This window comes from Mus musculus, chromosome 19 (genome assembly GCF_000001635.26).
Source record: "Mus musculus strain C57BL/6J chromosome 19, GRCm38.p6 C57BL/6J".
NCBI lineage: Eukaryota > Metazoa > Chordata > Mammalia > Rodentia > Muridae > Mus > Mus musculus.
Window position 1 is genome coordinate 26,539,312 of NC_000085.6, and position 22,913 is coordinate 26,562,224.

At 42.8% G+C, this 22,913-nt stretch overlaps 1 long non-coding RNA gene across 1 annotated transcript in view; it reads right to left on the minus strand.

Moving 5' to 3' along the window:
* The window catches only part of Gm52395, an 86,463-nt gene that overhangs the window by 19,264 nt on the left and 44,286 nt on the right, over positions 1-22,913 (minus strand). Inside the window, exon 4 of the long non-coding RNA XR_003952911.1 lies at positions 15,474-15,608. This is a non-coding gene — a long non-coding RNA (predicted gene, 52395). The remainder of the gene's footprint in view (positions 1-15,473; positions 15,609-22,913) is intronic.

Here is a 22,913-nt window from a genome sequence, read left to right on the forward strand (position 1 = left end):
CGGGTGAGGATTCTATAGGCATCCTTCCATGGAACAGAAATCCTAGAGAGCTAGAGATGACCTATAGCCAAAAGGAAGAGGGTGAAGACAGGAATCCAGGTAGAACTTCATGTGCGATGACTTTTTTTGGTAATTCAGGCAAATGATCACACTGGTCTAATGAGCTAAAAGACCTCAGTGGTGAGGGTGAAAAGAATCTAAGTGGGGCTCAAAGACATTAGAGACATGATTCCATGTTCTCCATTTGTGAAGCCCCAGGATGTCTTCAATTACAATAAATGCTTGGTTGACCCAAGTACTTTAGAAAGTAATCTCATTGTTATTTTTTTTTTCTATTTAGAGGATGATGGTGACAATTCAGGTGTCTCAAAACAGACACTGCTGGTAATTCCAATAGCCACTCTGCACTGTGCAAAGGACTTTTCTGTCCTACATAGCCATTGAGGCCTTGAGGCTAAAACCTTGTAATGCAAGGAAGACATGATGGTATATGCTGTAAGCAAACAAAAAAATCTAGAGGAAAAGTGAATATTTAGCCCAGATATCTCTGTCTAATTCCATAATTGGTCCTTCCTTCTTGTCCTCCAGTTGGCCTGGAGTCAGACTCACCTTTGAAAAGTTTATTCATTTTTATTTTATATATATATATGAGTATGCACCTACATGTATGGGCTCCACATAGGTACAGTGCCCACAGAGGCCAGAGAGGGCATTGGGTCGCCTGGAAATGGAGTTACAGAGAGTTGTGAGCTGACATGTGGGTGCTAGATACCAAAACTATGTCCTGTGCAAGAGCAGTAAGCATATTTAACAAGAGAGCCATTTCCCTCAGTCCCATGGTCACTTCTTGGTGGCCTTAGAGGACAGCCTTTACAATGTAGAAACCCAGGTAATACCCAGTCCATTTTTGAGCAAAGCCATCTTCCACGGAGCTTCCTAGACTCCAGGTGCTGAATCTTTTATCCCTGGCTTCTGCCCTGTACCTCCTTAACAATGAAAAGAAATTGCATTCTAGAATGATTCCCTCTGGTCGCTCACTCCCATTCTGAAGCCTTCTTCACAGCTGTGCCTGTGGTTGATAATATGTGGCTTCCTGTCTTTACCTTACTTGAGCATCAAGCCAGATGCCCCTTTGTTCTCTAGATCTGCTCCTGGCATCAGCTGCTATCTCACTGACAACTCTCAAAGTCACCTCTACCTATACAAAAATAGCATTTTAAAGCTTTTCTTCTTTGTGTGGTAGCAGTTTGGATTTATTGAGTTCTTGGTTTTCTTATCTGTATTATGGGGATCATTTCGGGCTTATTACAGCATCTAGCTCATGGTTACAGCTCAATAAGCCTTAGCCAGCATCCTCATTATTATTGTGGTTTGTATCCAGCTCCCTGTGTACTAAAAGGTTGGCCACTTAATATTACTTTCTTTGGAAAATGTTATATCTGCTTGTCAATCAAGTCTACAGGTCCCCATAGGAAGCAAAAGTACTCTGCACATTACTGGGATTTACGGAAATGTTGGTTTGGGAATTTTTCCTTAAAGATAATGCAGTCTTAGGTTTCCAAACATTTATTTGTCTTTATTATGCCTTTGCATATGTATGTTGATATGTACACATGAGTGCTGGTGCCTTCAGTACCAAGTACTGACCCAAGTTGACCCAAGTACTTTAGAAAGTAATCTCATTGGTTTTTTTTTTTTTTTTTCTATTTAGAGGATGATGGTGACAATTCAGGTGTCTCATGTTACAGGCAGTTGTCAGCCACGTATGTGCTGGGAATCAAACTTGGTTCCTCTGAAGAACAGTCTCTGAAGGAGTGATACATGTTCTTAACCACTAAACCATAGCTCCTGCACCCTCCTCGATGTTTTTAAGAGAATCAGCAACGACAATTGCATGCCATGCTGGCTATGAAACAAGATACCTGACTTAGAATTGTGTCACAAAGCCACCTTTGATAACTGCTACCTGAAGGTTATCAAAGATTCCCTAACTCTTGGTCAAGTTACACTCCTGAAAAAAAAAAAATGGCGTACCTGAATCACACACACTTAACTCCCAGGAAAATAACTTTTTAAATTATTTAGTAATGCAAAGCTGTTACAGTTAAGGATGGGTCTAAGAATGGCTATACAAATCATATCCTGCTCCAATTACAAAGTTGAAACTGCCTGTTCTTCTGTTCTGTACATACATCAAGGGATCCTCACAGCAGGCATCATGAAGAGTGCTCAGGGGAACCACAGTTCCCCTTCTGTGCATTTATGAGAGTCCCTGCGATGCAGTTCACACTGAGCGCCCGTGTTCCCACTCACAATTTTTATCTGAGGCTACTGAAAGGATTCCACATAGACTGAAACTTGCCAGTTGAGGAGGACATAGGTCAGCTGATGGCCAGCTAGTGGTCTTCTACCCTTCCAGCCTGTCCACTTTTTGGTCTGCATGTGTCCTGATTCTCTGCTTGCTTGTGGGTTCTCTTTTTAGCCCATATAGCTCAGATACTGCCTCTGACCTTTTATGGGCATCAGCTCCCATCCCCAATACACTTGAAATTCCTAAAGAAGGGCCATGATTGCCAAAGCCAAGAACACTTATACATCTGTTTGTTCAGAGTTCCTCCAGCCAGCCCATCCTATCTGCTGGAAAATTCCAGGTGGGTCCCTGGGACTAGGGGACCAGTTGGGTCTAGAGCAGCTGCCAGGGTATTTTTTCAATGCTGAGGCTTGTTCTTTGACTTTCCTTTGAAATTTGCCTTGTTTGTTTGTCTTACATGGGAAATCTATAACATCTACCTCTAAGCCCTTTTATTATAGTAAAAAGATTTACAAATTAACATATTAACTAAGAAATCTTTTTGAGTTGTTATGAAATCAACTTTGCAAAAAACAATTGCTTTCTAAAAAAAAAAAAAATCAGGTTCAACCAGTAAGATTTTTAAGAATAATTCTAAAGATATCAAATTTTGCTATAAAACAGGTCATCCTAATGTAATCCATAAATGGTAGCGACATGTTTTCCAGTGTTATAGGTATATTTCTGCAGAGACTATGGCCCATGCCCTTCTAGGGTCTACAAGTGTATCTCAGTGCATAATCATCTAGCAACACACCTCTCCATCAATGGTATACAAATTGAAAGTCAAACTGTAAATTTGCTCAAATATTCAACTGTTTTATGGAAGCAATGTAAATATCATCAAGTTAGCTACCTGTAATTCTAGTCATTTAATTTGCTCATCAACAGCACAAACACTGGAATATCCTTTCTCTCCTCTTCAGTTAAAGGGCTTTCTGATGACCTTCTAGGACACCTCAGAATGTGACTTGAGGAGAAAAGCGGGGAGGCCTCTGAGATGCCAAAGTAAGAATTCCAGAACATTCACTTAATGACCAAGTATAAGTTTTTAGAAACAATTAGGAATTCCACTTGAATCCTGATGTTTTACTGTCTCATCAGCAACACATATTCTCGAATACAAATGAGCAAGTACACTAACTTTTTACTCTACATTTTTGATTCATGATGACCTCATTAACCACCAAACAAATTAATCCTAATTACAACCTTTTGAAAAATTGCTGCACTATTAAGGGTATGGAAGTGAATTACTGATTGAATTTCTCATCAAAGTATTTTATCACTTAAGACATGGCCAAAATGGTGTTAGAATGCATCAACTTCTCTGGTACGGCAACTGGTCAGAGTGATGGCATGTAGGGAAAAGTATGATGTAATCTCTCTTGGGAATTATATGTATGGGCTATGGAAGGAGGCAGCTTTGTGTTCTCAGCAAGCTGGCAAGGTAGGCCTATCACCAATTTGTATAGTGCTGAGTAACCTTCTGGGGAAGACGTTATCCTAATGGGAAAGAGAATCAAACACCAGCTGGATCAGGAACAGAGCCATGGAGGGTGATTATTGATGCCTTAAATAAAGCACCTCTCACTTTTGGTGCCTAACCTAGTTACCTACCCAATGCCTCCATCCTGAGGAGAGTTTGTGTTTGTAAGCAAAAATAAGTATCACTGTTCAGCAGAGTCATTTAAAAGGTATGAAGTCCGTTGTACTGACTAGTTTTGTGTGTCAACTTGACACAAGCTGGAGTTATCACAGAGAAAGGAGCTTCAGTTAAGGAAATGTCTCCATGAGATCCAACTGTAAGGCATTTTTCAATTAGTGATCAAGAGGGAAGAACCCATTGTGGGTACCCTTGGGCTGGTAGTCTTGGGTTCTATAAGAAAGCAAGCCGAGCAAGCCACAGGAAGCAAGCCAGTAAGAAACATCTCTCTATGGCCTCTGCATCAGCTTGTGCTTTCTGCCCTGTATGAGTTCCAGTCCTGACTTCCTTTGGTGATGAACAGCAGTATGGAAGTGTAAGCTGAATAAACCCTTTCCTCCCCAACTTGCTTCTTGGTCATGGTGTTTGTGCAGGAATAGAAACCATTGCTTTGGAACCATACAGCATCATAAAAGACCTAAGTGAAGAAAAAGCATGTCCTTCATTGCATAGTGGGATTCTGACTAGCTGGGGCATCTCATAGACACTTGGGCACAGGTGACACAGGGGCTGTGAGGGTGATTAGCTTGTCAAGACAGCAGCTGGGCCTCTCAGAGGCCCAGTCTCACTGGTAAGGCAGTCAACAGATACATCAATACATGGTAGGGGAAGCAGAAGTGGACATCTCCCAGGGTTTCAAACCCAAGCATGAGGATATATATCAGAAGAAAGCACGGATGATTCCAGCTAATGTGCCTGACATTTCTGAATGAGCAGATCCTAGTACCTAAGGGCTCTGAGAAAGTTCCAGGAATTGCAAGAACTACCCCAGAATTTTTCATTAGGTGAAAGCTTATAAAGAAGGCTTCTTTTCCCTATTATGCTGAAGGATTCCTATTGCTAGAATAAAAGCCAAAGAACACAGAGTCCCCTCCATGGCCTAACTCCTAATCAACTGATGTCCCAGAAGCACAGACTAATACCCACAAGGTGCGCTGATCATCCCTCCCCAAGGAAGAAGAAAGATACTTCACAAGAGTCTCTGAAGGATGTCAACACACTCTCTATTTGCCCACTTTCTGGGCTGAGGTACCCCTCATTAAAATCTCTTTTGTTATAAATTAATGAATATCATCTAGATTGCATTTAACATCACTCAGGATCCTTCAGTAATTAGTTTCATTATGCGACACGAGTCAGAAACAGATGTGGGCATGCAATGCCTTCTCCCTGTGAGCTAGTGAGACTGCTGGGAAGACCAAGACAATGGAGATCCTGGACCAGCTCCCAGACAACAATGAGGAGGAAAAAAGAAACAACCTTTTACCAAAATATATCAGGGAGCACACAATGTCATTGCTCAGCCATGGTCAAGTCACAAAGAGACATCTCTTCCAAGCTGATAGTCAATTCCAAGAAAGGAACAAAGCCCCAGTCCTTTAATAGAACTGTGAGTTGCACAAAAGGCCCCAAAAAAGTTTGTTAAATGTACCCGGCTAACAATTTGGGATAAAACGGGGAAGGTGTACTCATAGAAGTATGAAGCAGAGGCATGGTTTGAAACTCAGTATAGAAAATGTGGGGCTGAAACAGTAGCCAGAGGCATTGGCCTTTGTATCTGATGAGACTGAATGTGTGTAGCACTGCTTGCAACTCCAGACAACTCCATACAGTTATAAAAGGGCAAAGGCTTGCAGAAGTCTTCCATAGCCATGGAGTGTCATGTTCATGCCTCAAAAGACCATCACAGGCTTAAAGTTCCCAGGGCTCGTAAGGTCATCTCATGGGGAAGACTAAAAGACCCACTGCGATAAGTGGCTCCGGAACATAAACAAAAGGTAGCCTTCATACCCGGATTCCACGTGTCTGCAGTGCAGACGGGGCAGGTGAACCTACAGGAGGTATGGACGGACTTTGACAGAGTTGACACTGTCTGTGTAGACATTGGTACAAAGGCTTACAGATGAAGAGAAAGTTGTGTCCAGTGTGTCCACATCTGGGCATATAGGGGAACTCAGAAGTATGGTTCTGACAGATCTGTGTTTGAATGAGGTCACAAGACAAGAGTGCTGTTCTGCGGAAGGGAACATGGCTATCAAATCTTGTAGGTGCTGAGAGCAAAGGATGGACGTGAAGGCAGGGCACTGCTCCTCAGGTCGTTTCCTCAGGGATAGAGAGTTCTGTACATTCACACGTGTGTCCTAATGCACAGACGCGAGGCAAGGGCTGGGAAGTACTATCACTGGGACCTTCCAGGACTATCACTGAACTGGAAAATCATTGTGAAAAACAACCTGGCTCTTGAGTTCTTCTGCAGGAGAGCACCATGGAAGATTCATTCTCCTCCATTTTGCAGACGTTCCTTGCAATTTCAACACCTCAGGGACTCCCTCCAGGGGGAACAGGTTTTCCAGGCCCTTCAAAGGTGGTCACAGTCCCCCGTGATGGGGACTTGGTGGGATTAACAAATGCAGTGGTTCTCATCAGACGGCTTGGACTTGAAGACTGATTGTACAGTCACACAGTAAGAATGCACTTAATTTGTGAGCATATGTGAGCTACCCTTGGGGCCTCCAGAGAGGGGTGGGGGAGGGGTGCTCCGCAGAGGATTGAGAGCCAGCATTTGTGCATCATGGCAAACACCAGCAAAAAGGAGTGATGATATCATGTTACTTCTGAGGAAACAGATGTTTTCTCTGACAGTTGGGACAATAGGTAAAAGCTAAAATCATATCCATAATCAGACATGGTTTGTAATATCTTAAAAGTGCTTAATTTTTTTTTGAGCTCACAGACTGCAATCTAAAAGCATGCAGACTGCTTCAATAAGAGCCCAGCATGTCGTTCCCATTATGCTCAGGCCCGACTGGCCTTGCTTAGTGTCTGAATATACCTATGCCAAGTTGCTCTCACTTAAGAGTCTTAATGCTAGCTTTTCTGTTGATCATGGCTGTTCTCCCCCAAAGCTTTACAAAACTGACTGGCTCCTCCCTTCTTGCCATTCAGATCTCAACTTAAATGCTCTTTCCTCAAAAAGCCATTTGCTGACTCTGGAATTTTGAGCCCATTGTGTTATCCATAGTCACCTTCACCTTATGTAGTCACATGGTTCTAATGGCACTACACTCATCATTAACTCCAATTGCCCTGTTGGAATTCTTTTCAGCTATATTCCCACAATGTAGGGGCATCTAACGATATGTAAACACCAAAGAAACCAGGGTCTTTATCTGTCTCATTCACGGCTGTGGTCCCTGCCTACTACCATATGGCACACTACAATGTCCCTTGAGAGATGCTAAATCAATTGGAAAGTGATTTTCACTTTCTCTGAAATTGGGAGAATTATTTTCCACGGGTTAACCTTTTAAAAGAATCATCTCTACAACTTTGTTCCTCTTCCATTGCCTGGTAAATGGGACCTGAGACATCTTCTGCCACCGAGTGTGTAATTTGTTTACCTGTGATGACACGCAATGTAAAACCCATTTCTCCAGGATATGTGTTCAGTGACTTCCTTTGTAGGTCAATACTTTAACATCCATTCTGCTGAAGTTTCAGATATCCTGAACTGCCCTTTTCTAACCAAGGCTATGAAGCCAAAAAAACCACATCACAAATGGGAACTTGCAACCTATCGATGATCAAGATAATCATTTCCTTATACTAGCAACATTGAAAACATCTGTAAATTGTATGGAAACTCTGATCTCCAAAACTGTGCCTGCTTAAGAAATGTCCTGTAACCAGAAACTGTTTTAGACAGAATTCAAGTCTCTGTGTATTTCAGTAACTGCCATACCTACAGAGAGCCTGGCTGGTGTTTCCCACTCTCTTTTCAATGGTCAGTTTGACTCTGAGTGGGCTTCTAAGACACATGCTGAATCATCTCAGAGTTTTAAGAATAGCGTCAGTACCTGGGCTCCCTGAGGTGTCACAGCGCTTGAGAGCTAGCTCATAAACTGACTCTCTTCTTGAGATCTGCTCTGAGGACCTGGGTTGCTCTTGGATCGTAATTAGTCTTCCCAACCTGTCAGGTTTGCTCTTAACAAACAAAATTATCTCAAGGGGAGAAAAAGCTGTATTAATCAATCCTGAAGGGTTTCTATTTTTTCCCCCATTAGGAATACAGCAGAGTGACTTTAATGTTAAAAGGACATTTCAGACCACAAAAGGCCAGTGACTTTAGAGGGATATTTCCTGATGCATTTGGCACTTTTAAAATCTCTGCTGCTTTGGCTCCCCCCCCCTCCCCCAATATAAAGCCTCTCCTAGTTTCTAGCATGGGTATTTCTGAAATTCATCTACTGCCATTTTTCTGTATTGTCCAACAGATTGGCCCTAGTACCTTCTGATGTGTGACAGCTGTGTTTTAACCATTCCAAGTGTAGCATATGAAAGCAATCAAAGACATTAACGCACTAGTGTCTGCATCTCTGGAGGGATTCCCTGCACATGGAACCGTTAGACCATGCAAAGTCATAGGTAAATGACTTTGGGTTAGTATTTAGGATTGGGGGTTTCGGGTTTTGCTGTTTAGTTGGGTTTAGCATGACGCGGTGTTCTGTCCATACCTGTGAGCGCATCACATGCTCACACTCATGGGCACATGTTTCTAAGGGCATTCGTGTCTACAAAGGGCAGCGTGCCGTTTTTACGGAGCATAAGATATATCACACATTAATCCAGGCATAGTGATTTCTCAATCCCCAAAGGAGGAAACCGTTAAAAGTTTAGTGTTTGCCTCTGATAGTAATGTACCCTGAGCAGAGTAGTATCGGCTAACTTTGTAACATCCTAATGTAAGCAGTTATTGGGGAATGTTTCAAATAAAGTATTTTATTATTGTAAGATTGCACTGTACTTAAAGAAATATCCTTGGATCCCCTCCAAAGCTAAAAGAAGGTAGCCTGCTCATTCAGCATCGTTCTCTGCCAATAAACTAGGGTTTTGGAAGCAAAGGTTCTTTGTTTATCATGAAAGGTAATGGATACGAGGAAGAAAGCAAGCTTCCGAAGTACATCTGTGGTTGGCTGGGTGGTGACGCACTGCGCAGCCGTAAAGGGGCGGGGTGTATTACCTCACTGATGACAAAATCACAGAAATTACAGAAGCAAGGTGTCCGAGGCTGAAGCTTAAGAAGGAGGGTTCCGAACGTGACAGATGCGGTCGCGAGGCTCGTTCTAAATTTGTAGTTCAGCTTATGCCTTCAATTTCTGCATACTTGGTGATGGAAGTAAAAAAAAAAAACAAAAACCAAAACCTGTCACTCAAATAGTTTTACTCTGTAATCCTGCACGTCAACGTCACAGGCCCAGATAGAGGAGAGGGCTAACATTCCATTCCATCACGTCAGCTCCATGTTCCTTGCTGGATGAGATTTTCCTTCAAAACCTGCTTTAAGTCAGCATGGGCAGTGGGTCCCGTGGTAAAGCAGCTAGGAGCCCACATTTATCCCACGTTCCAACTCTCCCCCAAAGACCACTGCTGAGAAAACCTCAGCATGGCTGCTCTGTGTAGAGCTCTTACTCTTAATTAAAATGGTGACACCAAAAGCTTGTAATGACTCCCTCGGTGCTATTAAAAGGTGCAGGGTAAATGTTAGATCAGGGCCCGGTCTTTGGGGGATAACTGAGAGTTGGATTTCACATTTTCCGTAACTAACGCTTCAGCCATCGCTCTTTCTCTGGCCTCCCGTAGGACTTGTCTAGGCACTGGGCCACATCCAGCATTAACTCCTTGCTGGAGGAATCTCTCTGGAGCACCAGACTACTAGGGGGGACATAGAAGACAAGATGGGTGGATATGCACGTGCTGCTTTGAGAAGCAAGAGTTAAGGATTAGGATGCGGTGGAATCCTTGTGGTCTACCTCTCTTGTTTCCGAGCCTTAACTTTGCCTGCTTTACTCAAGCAAGGAAAATTAGAAACAGTGTCTGAAATCCTGCCATTTGGATCCACCACTCTAATTTACTTTACAATTTCGTGTGGGGAAGTGGGGGCTGGTGGATGTTTAGAATGTGCAATGTACTGGACTACACAGGAAGGTACTCAAAAGGGGGAAATCTAGCATCTCTTCTTCTAGCATCACTGGGAAGTTCGCCAGCAGAAAAGTCGAGCCTCACCCTTAGGTGAGACACTACAGGAATATTTGGAGGTCCAGCAGTGGAGAGTCAACTAAAGCGCAAACTGCACAGAAATGATGAAGGGAGGGAAAGTGGAGTGGAAATGGCTGAGTGGGGAACCTGGAGCCAGAGCAGACACTGAGTGACAGCCTAAGTTTTGAGTGTTGCCTCCTTACGAACCGAGGCACATGGTGTGCTCCATTTTGCTTCCCGACTTACTGATGAGTAGTTAAAAACTCAGGGCTCATCTAGAACACTGCCAACATCATCCTTCTTCCTCCCTCTCTCCCTCCCTCCTTCCCTCCCTTCCTCTCTCCCTCTGTCTTTCTTTCTTTTCTTTCTTCCTTTTTTTTTGTTTTTTGTTTTTTGTTTGTTTTGTTTGTTTTTATGCTAAGCCTGTGGTTCTACAGGCATCACTCCAGAGGAGGCAGAAATGTCATTCCCAACCCGATTTTCCACTTCTCCAAGCAGTGTGCACTCTCGTGGTTAGTTGGGCTTAGCTACCAGAGAGTGAGAAGTATTAGTCCCTAGTGTGTTCTACTCCCTCCCTCAGTATCCTGCCTCCTCTGTATCCATGTATTCATCTTCTGTCATAATCCCATGGACTGTGATCAGGATACTGCCCCACCTCACCTAACCATTAATTGCCTAACTAATGTCTTCATAAAGGTAAAGGTAATTTGTGTTGTTATATAAAGTCAATGTTAGAATTAGTGCACAACCCTCTGGGTGCAAATCACAGGAGGAAGATTATGACCGCGACATTTCCTCAATGAGACTCCCACCCAATTGTTTATGTACAAAATTCAAGGAGATACAAATCATTTTATTGTCAGGGTTGAAGCTGAAATTGCAAATAGTCAAAGAAAAGGAAAACTTTGAACTGAATTTACATTAATATGTGAACGGCCATTCATATAGAATAGTGTGCTGGTTAGGTTCCCAGCAGGAAATAGCTGGAACACTCAAATTAGGATCCTTCCAGGAGAATTTAATAAAGGGACTATTTACAGAGTTGCGGAGAAGCCACAAGGGTTAGTGCAGCAACCTGGGTAATAAAAGCGCAGCTGTTACCAGTCCCAGACCCAGGAGATGAGGGGAGGGAGCTGCTACTGGAACCAAATCTGAGAGAAGTGCAGAGAGTCACCACAACAGGAGCTGGGCCTTCCAGCCAAATCTACTGCTGTCCCCATGTGACCCAGCAGGGAAACGGCCAGGAGAGGAAGACCCTGCTTTGGTTTTTTTACCTTTCACCCAGTCTCTCACCGGGGCTAGACACTGCTAGTGAGGATGCTGTGGATAGGCAAGAGGACCGCTGATACTGGTGAAGTTTATATACCTTAGCTTCTATTCTTGTAGATCTGAGCAGGCAGAAGGCATGCAAGGAGTGGGAAGAAAATAAAGCTCTATGCTTGGGGTGGGCCTGAGAGGTGATGAATGATGTGGAAGATTTAAAGTTACTGGTGTCCCACAAACCTGAGCCTGTTACTAAATCAAAACACAACACCCTCACACACACACACACACACACACACACACACACACACATACACACACACCACACACTCAGATGGAAGCTGCTATCCCCTGGAGTCCCCATAGCACCCCTTTTTCTCTTTCCCTTCCTTCTCTCCTCCAAAATCTTGGGCATCTTCATTCCTGGTTCTACCTTGAAAAATAGTTTCAAATTTCTATTCTGTTCCTTTTCAGATTTCTCCAAGAGTAAGAACTCTTAAGCCTGAAGCAGCTACAAGGAGGAAAAAAATTTCCAACTCTCAACATAATTTTGAGGCATTAGTTGGAAAAAAAAAAGTCTTCTCAGCAGACTTTGTCATATTTCACATCCCCTCTTCAATCTGAGCACATCTCAAAAAGAATAAATGAAGTACGTGATACCTTAAACCTTGCTTACTCAACCCGTGTATGTGGTGTTTAGGGGAGGGTGTATCTCTTTTCTAGTTATGACTGGGTAATGAATTCCTTGATTGGTTGGGTGGAGTCCATAAAATACCTTCATTCTCCTTGCCTAGCCCTAGAATGACCTTTAATTGAACTTTAATATGGTTATCATGTATAGATGCACCAACTAATGCCCAAATGTTGTGGCTTGAAACAACAATATAGTAACTGCCACAGCTTCATGGCTGTATGGGTGCTCCCCACGTTCCTGGACTTGGCAGCTAATATGAGGCCCTCATGCTGCTGTACACAGATGCAGACTGTAGCCTTGAAAATTAGCAGTGACTGTTGACAAAGGTGCTGTTTATGGCCTCTCTGCAGTGTTTATATTTAGTAGCCCGGCAGGTTGGTTCTGAGACAGAATAGCTCAGGAGGAGCCTTTCCAGAGACCCAAGTGTGAGCTGCCAACTGCCGGTAGTTTATCAGAAGTCCCAGAGGGTACTTGTCCTTCAGACATGCCTCACATCAATCAGGTTGGAGTGAGAAGAAATAAGATATTCTACCCGCTTCATGTGTGGGGCAGTATGTACCCACAGAGGAACAGAATGTGTAATATACAAATCAACATGACTTTCTCCTCTTTTGTCTTTTCCTGCTAAAATTATGATCATTATTTGGCGTTATAATCATGTAGCAGCCTAATTAATACAGAGGGGGAAAAAAGCATTGAATTAAAAGTGAGGCCACACCGATCATTCCAACCAGGGACAGATTGAAGCCAAAGCAGCAGGTTGACTATGCAGCACCCGCACAGTGATGCCTGGCCCTTGGACTCTGGGAGCATCCCAATGCCTTCTAACCCTACTGCCAATGAGAAGGACATTAAGACCAACTTACAGCTATTCATACACACACACACACACACACACACACACACACACACAAACACTTAAATGGCCATGAAATAGATTTGGTTCTCAGCTCACTCTCAACCTTAGTCAAGGTCAAGATTTCACCTGGGAAAAAGTATAGAAGGGAAATGGAGGAAAAGTAAGCATTTTGCCCCTTCCTCCCCGAGGAAGGAAGGTGGCTTATGAAGCTGGCAACACTTAGGATGTGAACAGACTAAAGGTCCAGAAAGTGAACAAAACATCCAAGGTTTAGGAAGTCCCAGAAACTTAAAAGATTCACAAGGCCGCTAACCCATGGTCCCATTAGTCATATACATTACAGTAGGCAGGTCTGGGCAGAGGAGGCTCTCCAGTCAGCTGCCTGAGAGCTGTGCAGGGAGCTCTAGAGACATTATGAGCTCTTATGAGACGTTACCCATGCTGTGGTGAGCTTTTTGGCGATACAACTACATTTTAGTCACCCATTCTCCTTTAAATAGTCCCAGCAAAGTCACTGATGCAATAAGGCAGGAGTTTGGTAGAATTGTTCCTTTGGTCTGTTGTCAGTGCCCTGTCTGAGATGAATGGACATTTGCTCATATCTCTCTAGGAAAGAGGCAGATAACTAGACGAAAGCCAGGGTCTACCACAACTAAGTTGTACCCCCAAGCTACACACAGTACATTCTCAATAATATCTTTTATTTATGCTTATGCTCAACTATGGTTCATCTGACTTCAGATAAGGTGACTTTCAAGTGTGAAGAAATGGGAATGTTCTGAGCATGATAGCGCATGCCCATAATCCTAGTACTCTGGAGACTGGAGCAAGGAGTTCTCGACCTCACTTCCTAGGTTACCAGAACTACTTAGCGTTCAGACTGTCTCAAAACCAAGCCAAGCCAAACTAAACAAACACCAAACAAACAGAGCCGGAAGATGGTTCGGAAGCTAGAACTATGCATTGCTCCTCTGGCTCTCATGGGGTAGCTCACTATCACCTGGAGCTCGAGCTCCAGGGGACTCCACGCTCTCCTGGCTCCTGCGTGGGTGTGTGGTACACATTCACTTCATTCAGATACACACACACACACACACACACACACACACACACTAAATAGTAAATGAGAGACATACAGAGAGAACTTGCTATTTGATACTAAGAGTTGACAGCAGACTATTTCTAGGGATGGGGAGAAAGTGAGATGCTGGGAGCTCAGGTTTAGAGATTCGTTGTCTTAGATAAAGATAGAGCAGTGTTCCATTTATTCAGCCTAGAATTGTTAGAACAATCAGGAGTCTCAATGTGACTCTCCGTGGGAACTTACCAGCCCTTGGTAGCATTATTTACTCTGTGACATGTTCACAGCGACTTTTGTTTTAGTGGCTCTGGTGGTGCTGTGGGGTAGCAGTAGCTTGCCAGTGTGAGGATGCACAAGAGGCCATTGGAGGCCAAGGAACAACTTCAGGGGGCATCCACAGAAATACTGTCTTCGCCTCTGAAACAGGGTTTCTCCTAAGCCATGAGCTCATCAGCCAGGCACTGGCTAAAGATAAAGAGGCCCAGGAATGTTCTCCTCTCCATCACTAGGATCACAGATGCCTGGCATTTATATTTGGGTTCCGGAGATCTAACTCTGTCCTGCTTGCTGAGGCCAGCACTTTAACAAACGACTTAGCTTACAGCCTGGGTTTTGATATTTGTATTTGGGGGTTTTGTTGGTTGTCTTTAGAAGGCAGTAAAAGCCGGGGGCCTCATTCCTCACTCACTTGAAGCAGACCTTGAGAATCACAGCAGAGTCCCAACTGTAGAGGGAAAGGAAAGCATGAACATGTGAGCTCCAAAATGCTTAGAGAGGTGGGGCTGTCACTTGGAGGAGTGGGGTGGGGGGTCTAAAAACATTTAAAGCAGATGTCCACAAGGCCAGGGCCCCAGCTAAGCCTTTTGCAGAAACACAGAATGGGGCCTGATGTAAACAGTGATGGTTACAGCAGCCTTGTGGACGGTGCCAAAGGCTTCCTATGAAATGCTAGTTCAAGTCTTGAAAAGGCCACCAGCTATTCTGTTCCATGTAAACAAAACAAAGAGGATAAGGAAGAAATGTAAGTCCCTGGCAACTTCTCGAGGTTCTCATGGAGATTTTTCTCCCAATTGCATTGCTACCAAGTCCACTGTAGCGCGGAATTAGGGAATTTAGACATCGGGCACAACTGCTACTCACCTGGAACCCCAGCAGTCAAGACGCTGAGGCAAGAGGATGTGAATCAGAGATGTGCCTATGCTATATAGCAAGACCTTATCTATAAATGAATAAATAATTAAATATTATACTTAACACTGGATACTTGAAGAATGCTCATAATGCCAAAACTCTCTAGAACGTGGACATGTAAAGGCATGTACATACTTGCTTCTCCATGAATGACGTGAGCTAAGTGTCACATTAGTGAAACTGGCATACACTTGGTACACTGTATCTAACCTTGGCTGTAGAAGTGTAGGGAGCTGTTGCTGAGGCTGGTTATTATTTTATAGGAAAGGCACTGTAATATAAGCAACATCTTACCAGGAAATGGGTGGGTTGTCTTTGAGCTTGATTCTGCAGCCTCTTCCTTCCTTCTCCAAGGTTCTAATGAGATTTCTAAAAGCTTCAATTTCATCCTCTTGAGCATGGTAATAGCACCTCTCCTTCATACATCACCTGTGGGAAGAACTCATAGAGAAATGGTAGGCAGGAAAAGCTTTTCAAATTGATGCAGAAAGGGAAGATGCTGTAAGGTGATGTCTGAGAGGACACTGGGATTGATGGTTAGGTGTTTTAAATGTGCTTTCACGGTTTGCTTAATAGGATCCAAGAACGAATTGTCTGAATATACATATGTTATCAGTGTATCAATAGTACAGCAATTCTATGCATCATTTCTCTTCCCAGCCTCATTCTGGAAACTGATAATACACTCACTAACAGCAAAAGCAGCTGGGACATAGTTGACACCATCGGTCACCTTTCAAAGCTATGGCTACCTCCTTCGTTCCTCATTAACAGTGCCCAAGTATTATTCCTGCATCAGTATACATGTCATCTTTTAAAAAATGTGTTTATATGCATGAGTGTTTTGCCTGCATGTATGGATGTGTACTATGCACAAGTCTGCTGCTCAAAAGTCTGGAGTTCAAAAGAGAGCATCAGGTCCCTGGAAACTGTAGTTAAGGATGTTTGGGAGCCATCAAGTGGGTACTAGGCACCAAATCCCGGTCTACTGCAGGACTAAGTGCTTTTAACTACTAAGCCAGCCATCTTTCCAGCCCTCAGATCATCCTCTCTGCTCTTCACTTCAATGATAAATATTGATTGTTCAAATCCAATCATAGTAATACTGTTCTGTTTGCTAGTGACTAATTAGTAGGTGGGCATCCATTCATTTAGAACCATATTCATAGTGAGAACCAAGAATTATTGAACACTTTCTGCGTATGCCAAACAGGTCCCCCAAGTACTTGGAGAAAGTGATGTTAATCTTGCAAGCTGGGGCCAGTGACTTCCAAACTTCATAACAGAGGGCACTGGGACCTAGGAAGACGTTAATATTTGCTCAAGGAAATAGGTAGAGTCAAAATACAAACCCAGACAAGCACAGTCTCAGAATCCATTATATGCTTCATTACTACAATTTAACACTGTACTTAAGGAGGAATATCCTAAGGGCTTCTGAGAAAAGTCTTTTCACTGCTTTAAAAAAGGGGGAGCAAGGAAGGAGGAGGAAAGAGAAAGAGAGAGAGATGGAGAGGGAAGAGAGGGAGAGGGAGAAAGAGAAAGAGAAGGAGAAGGAGAAGGAGAAGGAGGAGAAGGAGAAGGAGAAGGAGACGGAGAAGGAGAAGGAGAAGGGGAGAGAGAGAAGGAGAAGGAGAAAGAGAAGGAGAAAGAGAAGGAGAAAAAGAAAGAGAAAGAAAGAAAGAAGGATGGAGAGGAAGGATACAATACATGGCCGGCTTCCTTCCAAGCTTCTGATGAATATATGTAATGACCAGAACGATGCTATCCCACCCTTGGCAATGGGGAGAGCTGAGTTCATCCACTGAGGATAGCTAGGTAGAAAGCCTGAGTCCTTGGTATAATGTTAAACACTGGTGTTAGAGGTGGGTCTTGGCTAAAGGCACTTTGCTGCCAATCCTGATGAGTCCAGTTCAATCTCCAGAATCTACACAATGAAAGGAGAGAGAGCAGTGTTGTCCTTTGACCTCCATGTGTATGTCATTACATCTACACATGCACACACACACACACACACACACACACACACACACGCATCTACACACACACACACCTACACATGTACACACCTACACACACACATACACACACATCTACACACACACACACCTACACACACACACACCTACACACACACACATCTACACACACACACCTACACATGTACACATCTACACGCACATACACACACACACCTACACATGTACACACCTACACACACACACACATACCTCTATAGAACAGATAAAAACACTGACTTTGCAAATGTTGCCTGTTTCAGACCTTCACAATAAATGAAATAACATATAGTTTCAACTCCATTCTAATGATTTTGAACAGAAAGCTTCTATGGTTCTATCACTGGAATGTTTTTAGGGGCGGTACATCCAGCAAAGATATTCGCTTTTCTCTGGAATACTGATTTACTGTTAGAAATATGTTAGAGATACCAAAAATGAAAGGCAGTGGACAGCGGTAAATTTCAGCCTAATGTGGCACCTTGCTTCCTCAGTTTTATCCTTCAGGATTAAGGACAATTCCTGGCATAGACATCAAATAACTACATAAATCACTTCTTCCTTTTCAGCGACAGCTTCAGAAGGCAAGAAAGCCAACTTCTTGACTTCTGTCAATATATGTGTGTGTGTGTGTGTGTGTGTGTGTGTGTGTGTGTATACATATATATATATATATTGTTTTCTGATCTCAAGTGATCATCAGGAATGGCTTCATTTTCCCTTTTGAGATAGGTTTTGCATGTTTTCCCAGGCTGCCCTAGAATTCATTGAGCATCCCAGATTTACCCCCAACCATATTAGGCCTAGCCTACTGGTTACTGGGATGACAGGTCTGAACCATTGTACCCTGAACTAATGCTATCCTAAGTTCCAAATTCTGTAGCTTATTGTCAGTCTTTACTTCAACTTTCAAGAATTATGAAGCCTTCCCCCAACACACACAACATACACACACAAAATACACACACACACTCTCTTAGTTAAGGTTTCCATTGCTGTGAAGAGATACCATGACCAAGGCAGTTCTTATAAAAGACAACATTTAATTGGGGCTGGCTTACAGGTTCAGAGATTCAGTCCATTATCATCATGGTGGAAATATGGCAGCATCCAGGCAGGCATGATGCTGGAGGAGCTGAGAATTCTACATGTGCACAGTGACTCACTTCCTCCAACAAGGCCACACCTCCTAATAGTAGCATTTCCCATTAGCCAAGTATATTCAAACCAACACACACACACACACACACACACACACACACACACACACACATACACATACACACAAACGCCCTCCAACTTCCAGACTCCTGTTATGAGTCTCTTATACAGCTTCAGTTACTTCAAAGGTCAACCAGTGTCCAAAGCTGAATTTATTCTTTTTCTCTAGAAATCACTTTCCCTTGACCCTTTTGGTTCATGTCCCACACTAGGGGAAAAATGGCTCTTCTAGGCTCCTTCATCTCACCCCATGAGATGGTCTGGGCATCTCTTATAATCATTGATGTCAGTCCATCCCCCAAACCTAACCACTTTTGTCCTTGTGCCATTTCTCCCATCCAATCCCTAACTCTCTAGCAAGTTCTTCAGATAGCTGCCCCACCCCCATATTCCATGTGATCAGTACTTTCACAAAGCTGAGCACAGAGTCCCCTAGTGGTGCTTCTTCATTCTTTAACTCCTTTTGGGAAGGCCTCCCCCATGCCCTCTCCATCTCTAAGGGATGCTCCTGTGCCCCTGGGCTACACCTATGGAAATCACCTGCTCTTACTTGGTGTCTTAGTTAGGGTTTTACTGCTCTGAACAGACACCATGACCAAGGCAAGTCTTATTAAAAAAAAAAATTTTTAAGACCTGGCTATGCACCCATTCTCCCCTTTACCACTCTTTGACATGGTCAACTCAGCCAGTAAAGTGTTTGCTTCCAAGCATGAAAACTTGGCCTCAATGTAAGAAATTGGGCATTGTAGTGTACGCCTCTAATTCTACTCCTGGAAATCTATGATAGGAAAATTCCTGAAGCTACTGGCCAGCCAGCATCTCAGAAGCAGTGATTTACTTTTCTAGTGAAGGGGGAAAAAAGCCTCAAAAATTAAGATGCAGAGTTCCACAAAAGTTCTCACTGGGTAAAGGTTCTATTACCAAGACTGACAACTTGAATTCAACTCTTGAAAACCACATGTCAAAAGGAAAGAGCTCACTCTAAAAAGGTGTCCTGTGTCCTCCCTTTAGGACACACACACACAAATAACCATAGATAGATAGAAAGATAGATAGATAGATAGATAGATAGATAGATAGATAGATAGATAGATGGTAAAAAATGTAATTAAAAAATTTAAAATGTAGAATGACTAAGAGATGCTTATTGTTGACCTCTGGCCTCCATGTATGCTTATGTGTACATGTCTACAAGCATGTGAACCTTCATACACCTGTGTACATGTCCATCCAAACACATGCATATGCCACTCACACATGTATGCACAAGGATTAAAACTGATTAGAAAAATATAAATGAGACAGAGCAGTAGTTATGATGCTTTGGGGCTATAATAGACAGTTCCTAACAAATGAGTGTTTTCTCCTAGAGCCAAGCTAGTGCTAGATATACAGAAGTAGGAAGCACTGAGAAATATTAAATACATATGTATACATACATAACTACAGTACATCTATGTAATATATACACGAGAAGACTAATGTATGTGTGTATACACAGACAAAGCTGGGATAGAAGAATTACTTCCAGTAAACTGCAAACTTCTACTGAGAAGCATGGTAATGCTGACGGGCACAGACAAAGCAACATGAAGACTTTGGTACTGGTGAGATCTCAGCCCTTCCTCAAACACTCCTCGAGCTTTATGAATGAAATCCAGTCTACTTCAATATTTTTTTTTCATTGAGATGTGAGGTGTACCTAAGGCTTACCTATAATCAAAAGGAAACAACCAAGATACGTTATGCTTATTTTCAAATATCAAAGTAATGAAAGGGTTATTACGCTACATCATGCTTATTTTCAAATATCAAAGCAATAAAAGATGCCAAATATATTGCTAAAGTAAAATAATCAGAATAATGTGCCACCAATACAATTGCCCAATCTTCACTTCTTTCCTGTCACTGTTTGCCCACCATGATTCTGACTTTTTTGTGTGATACTTGCTCAGACCAACCAATGGGGATGTCACACGCCATGTGACGTTTGCCTGTTATCGAGTCCATATTTTGCTATATACCATGTCCATCTGCCCACTGAGTTTACATTACTACAGTTTCATTATCTTTGCTTTAATGTGCCATGCCTATGTTTAAAAATCAGCAATGGCAGAACAGAAGGCCTTGGGGATTTAATAATATAATGACACAAAGCACTCAAAGATAGGTCCTAGGCGGCGGCAGCAGCACCCAGGAGAAAAGCAGATTTGGGATTGATTTAGCATATCCTAGATGATCCAAATTAGGAGAGACACGGAATCAGAAGCCGTGGTTCATACACAGCCTGTAAGCCTGTTAAACGTGAGCAGCACAACCCCTCAGGATTGCATAGAATGGAAATATTTCATGGATCTCCTGAGGTGGTCACACATAGTTAGATATCTTCCCAAACAGAAAAGAATAAAATAAAATTATGTAAATAGTTTCTTTCCTTAATTAGCAACAATTAGTGACCAGAAGGCACAACTAAAGAAATTTAGGTGTGAGACAAAAGGGATGGGGATTCAGGCGATGGGATAACCGGATGAGAAAGGAGCCTGGAGGCCATGAAAGTGGGAGTGATGGGGAAACGGTGTGATACCTAGCTTACATCTCCCATACACAGAAGAAATTTCAGATTTCATTTGCCAGCACCTATCTCCAAGACACTGTTCCTTACTGCAGTCTGCCTCATCTACATTTGAACCTGGGCTGCTCTGATGTTCCCTCCAAGTCACTGTCTTCTGGACAGGGCCAATACTTCCTCATAAGTGTGAATCCTATCAGTGGAGGCCCCAGTGCCATGTCCACCCTAGCAGTACAGAGGGAGGCTGGTGGGGTCTCCACTGCTTCTCCTGGGGACAGCGCAGGTCTATAGAATGTGTTAAACAGTTGCCCTGTGAAGAAATGAATCTGATCTAGCTTCCTTTTCTGGGTACCCTCCCCCCACACACACACACTCCCTGTATCTTCAGCTGACCACCAGCCCTTTTTTTTCCAGGGAGGTCTACCTATGTATACATCTACCTGTATTGAGTCACTAGCATCACGGGGACCATATCATGCCCAAGCCGTCACAGTGAAAGCTGAGTCACTCTCAAGTCTCCTGTCATTGGAGATCAGCCTTACATCCAGGTAACCTGGCACAGCCTGCTCTTACCCAGAGCACTAACTGAACCCTTTATTCTAGAGTCTGCTTCTTAAGAGTCCAAGTTCAAGCGTCTTGTCCGTCTGCGGTTAAAGACTTTCACAAAAGACTCTTTCCTTTTAGCCAATAAGCTGGCTCACTCTTCTTTACTCTGCATGTCCTGCTAGAATTTACTCCCTTGAAGTAAAATGCCCTTCCTCATCACAGCTGCCCATCAATCTTTAAGATTTGCTTTGTCCCACTTTGCCAATGAAGCGTGGTCCTTAACCACTTAAATATAACCTGATTTCACCTATCATCAACTCTTCCTGATGGCACACAGTAAGAACTCCACAGCAGGCAATATTTATAATGGCCACTCTTTGTGTCCTTTTGAACATCTGTCCATCTGTATCTGCTGTCCATATGGATGAATAAAATGCTCAGGTTAGTTTCATAGCTTCTCTCCACCACAGATAAGTGAGGTGATATTTAGCAATGCACTTTCCTTTTCTTAACATCGATTTTTTATCATATACATGCGTGTATGTGTAATTTATATATGTGTGTATGTATATATGTATGTATAATATATTGTATATTATAAATATCTAATAATATACATACATAAATATAGATTATATATATAATTAAATCTCAAATTTTAAAAATGTTATACCAGAAATTGGAGAAATAGCACTTCCTATTCTTACAGAGGACTTGGGTTCAGTTCCCAGCACCCACACTGCAGCTCACTACCATCTGGAACTCCAGTTCCAGAAGATCCAATGTCCTTTTCTGACATCTGTGTCTCCTGCATATATGTGGTACACATAAACTCATCCAGGCACACATGCACACATACACATAAAAATAATAAGTATAAAACTTTTTATAAATGTCATACAGGACAGCTGGAACATAGAGTGCCTGATAACCTGGGCTTCTCTTATGGCTGAAGATACTTTATAATCGTATATATTCCAGTAGTTCAAAGTTGCCATCTTTCAATGGTGAATTGGTGAAGGTTACTGTGGCTAGCAATGTAGACTGTCCTGTCCGCTGGACGAGTTTAGACCAGTGGCCCCTTCAAAAGACAGCAACTATTCTTCAAGAAAGTGTCAGAGAGAGAAAGAGAGGGGATAGTGAGAGAGAGGAAGAGAGACCAATAGACCTGGTGGCACATGCCTTTAATCCTAGTATTTTGGAGACGGTGGCAGCAGAATTACAAATTCAAGGCCAGCCTGGGCTACATATCAAGTTCCAGTCTTGAATGAGGTACTTAATGAGACCCTGCCTCAAAAAAAGTTAAAATAGAAGGTGAAATTAGTTCACATCTTCACCGGTTCTATCTACTTTCTAAATCTCTGGTAACATGTCCTGTAC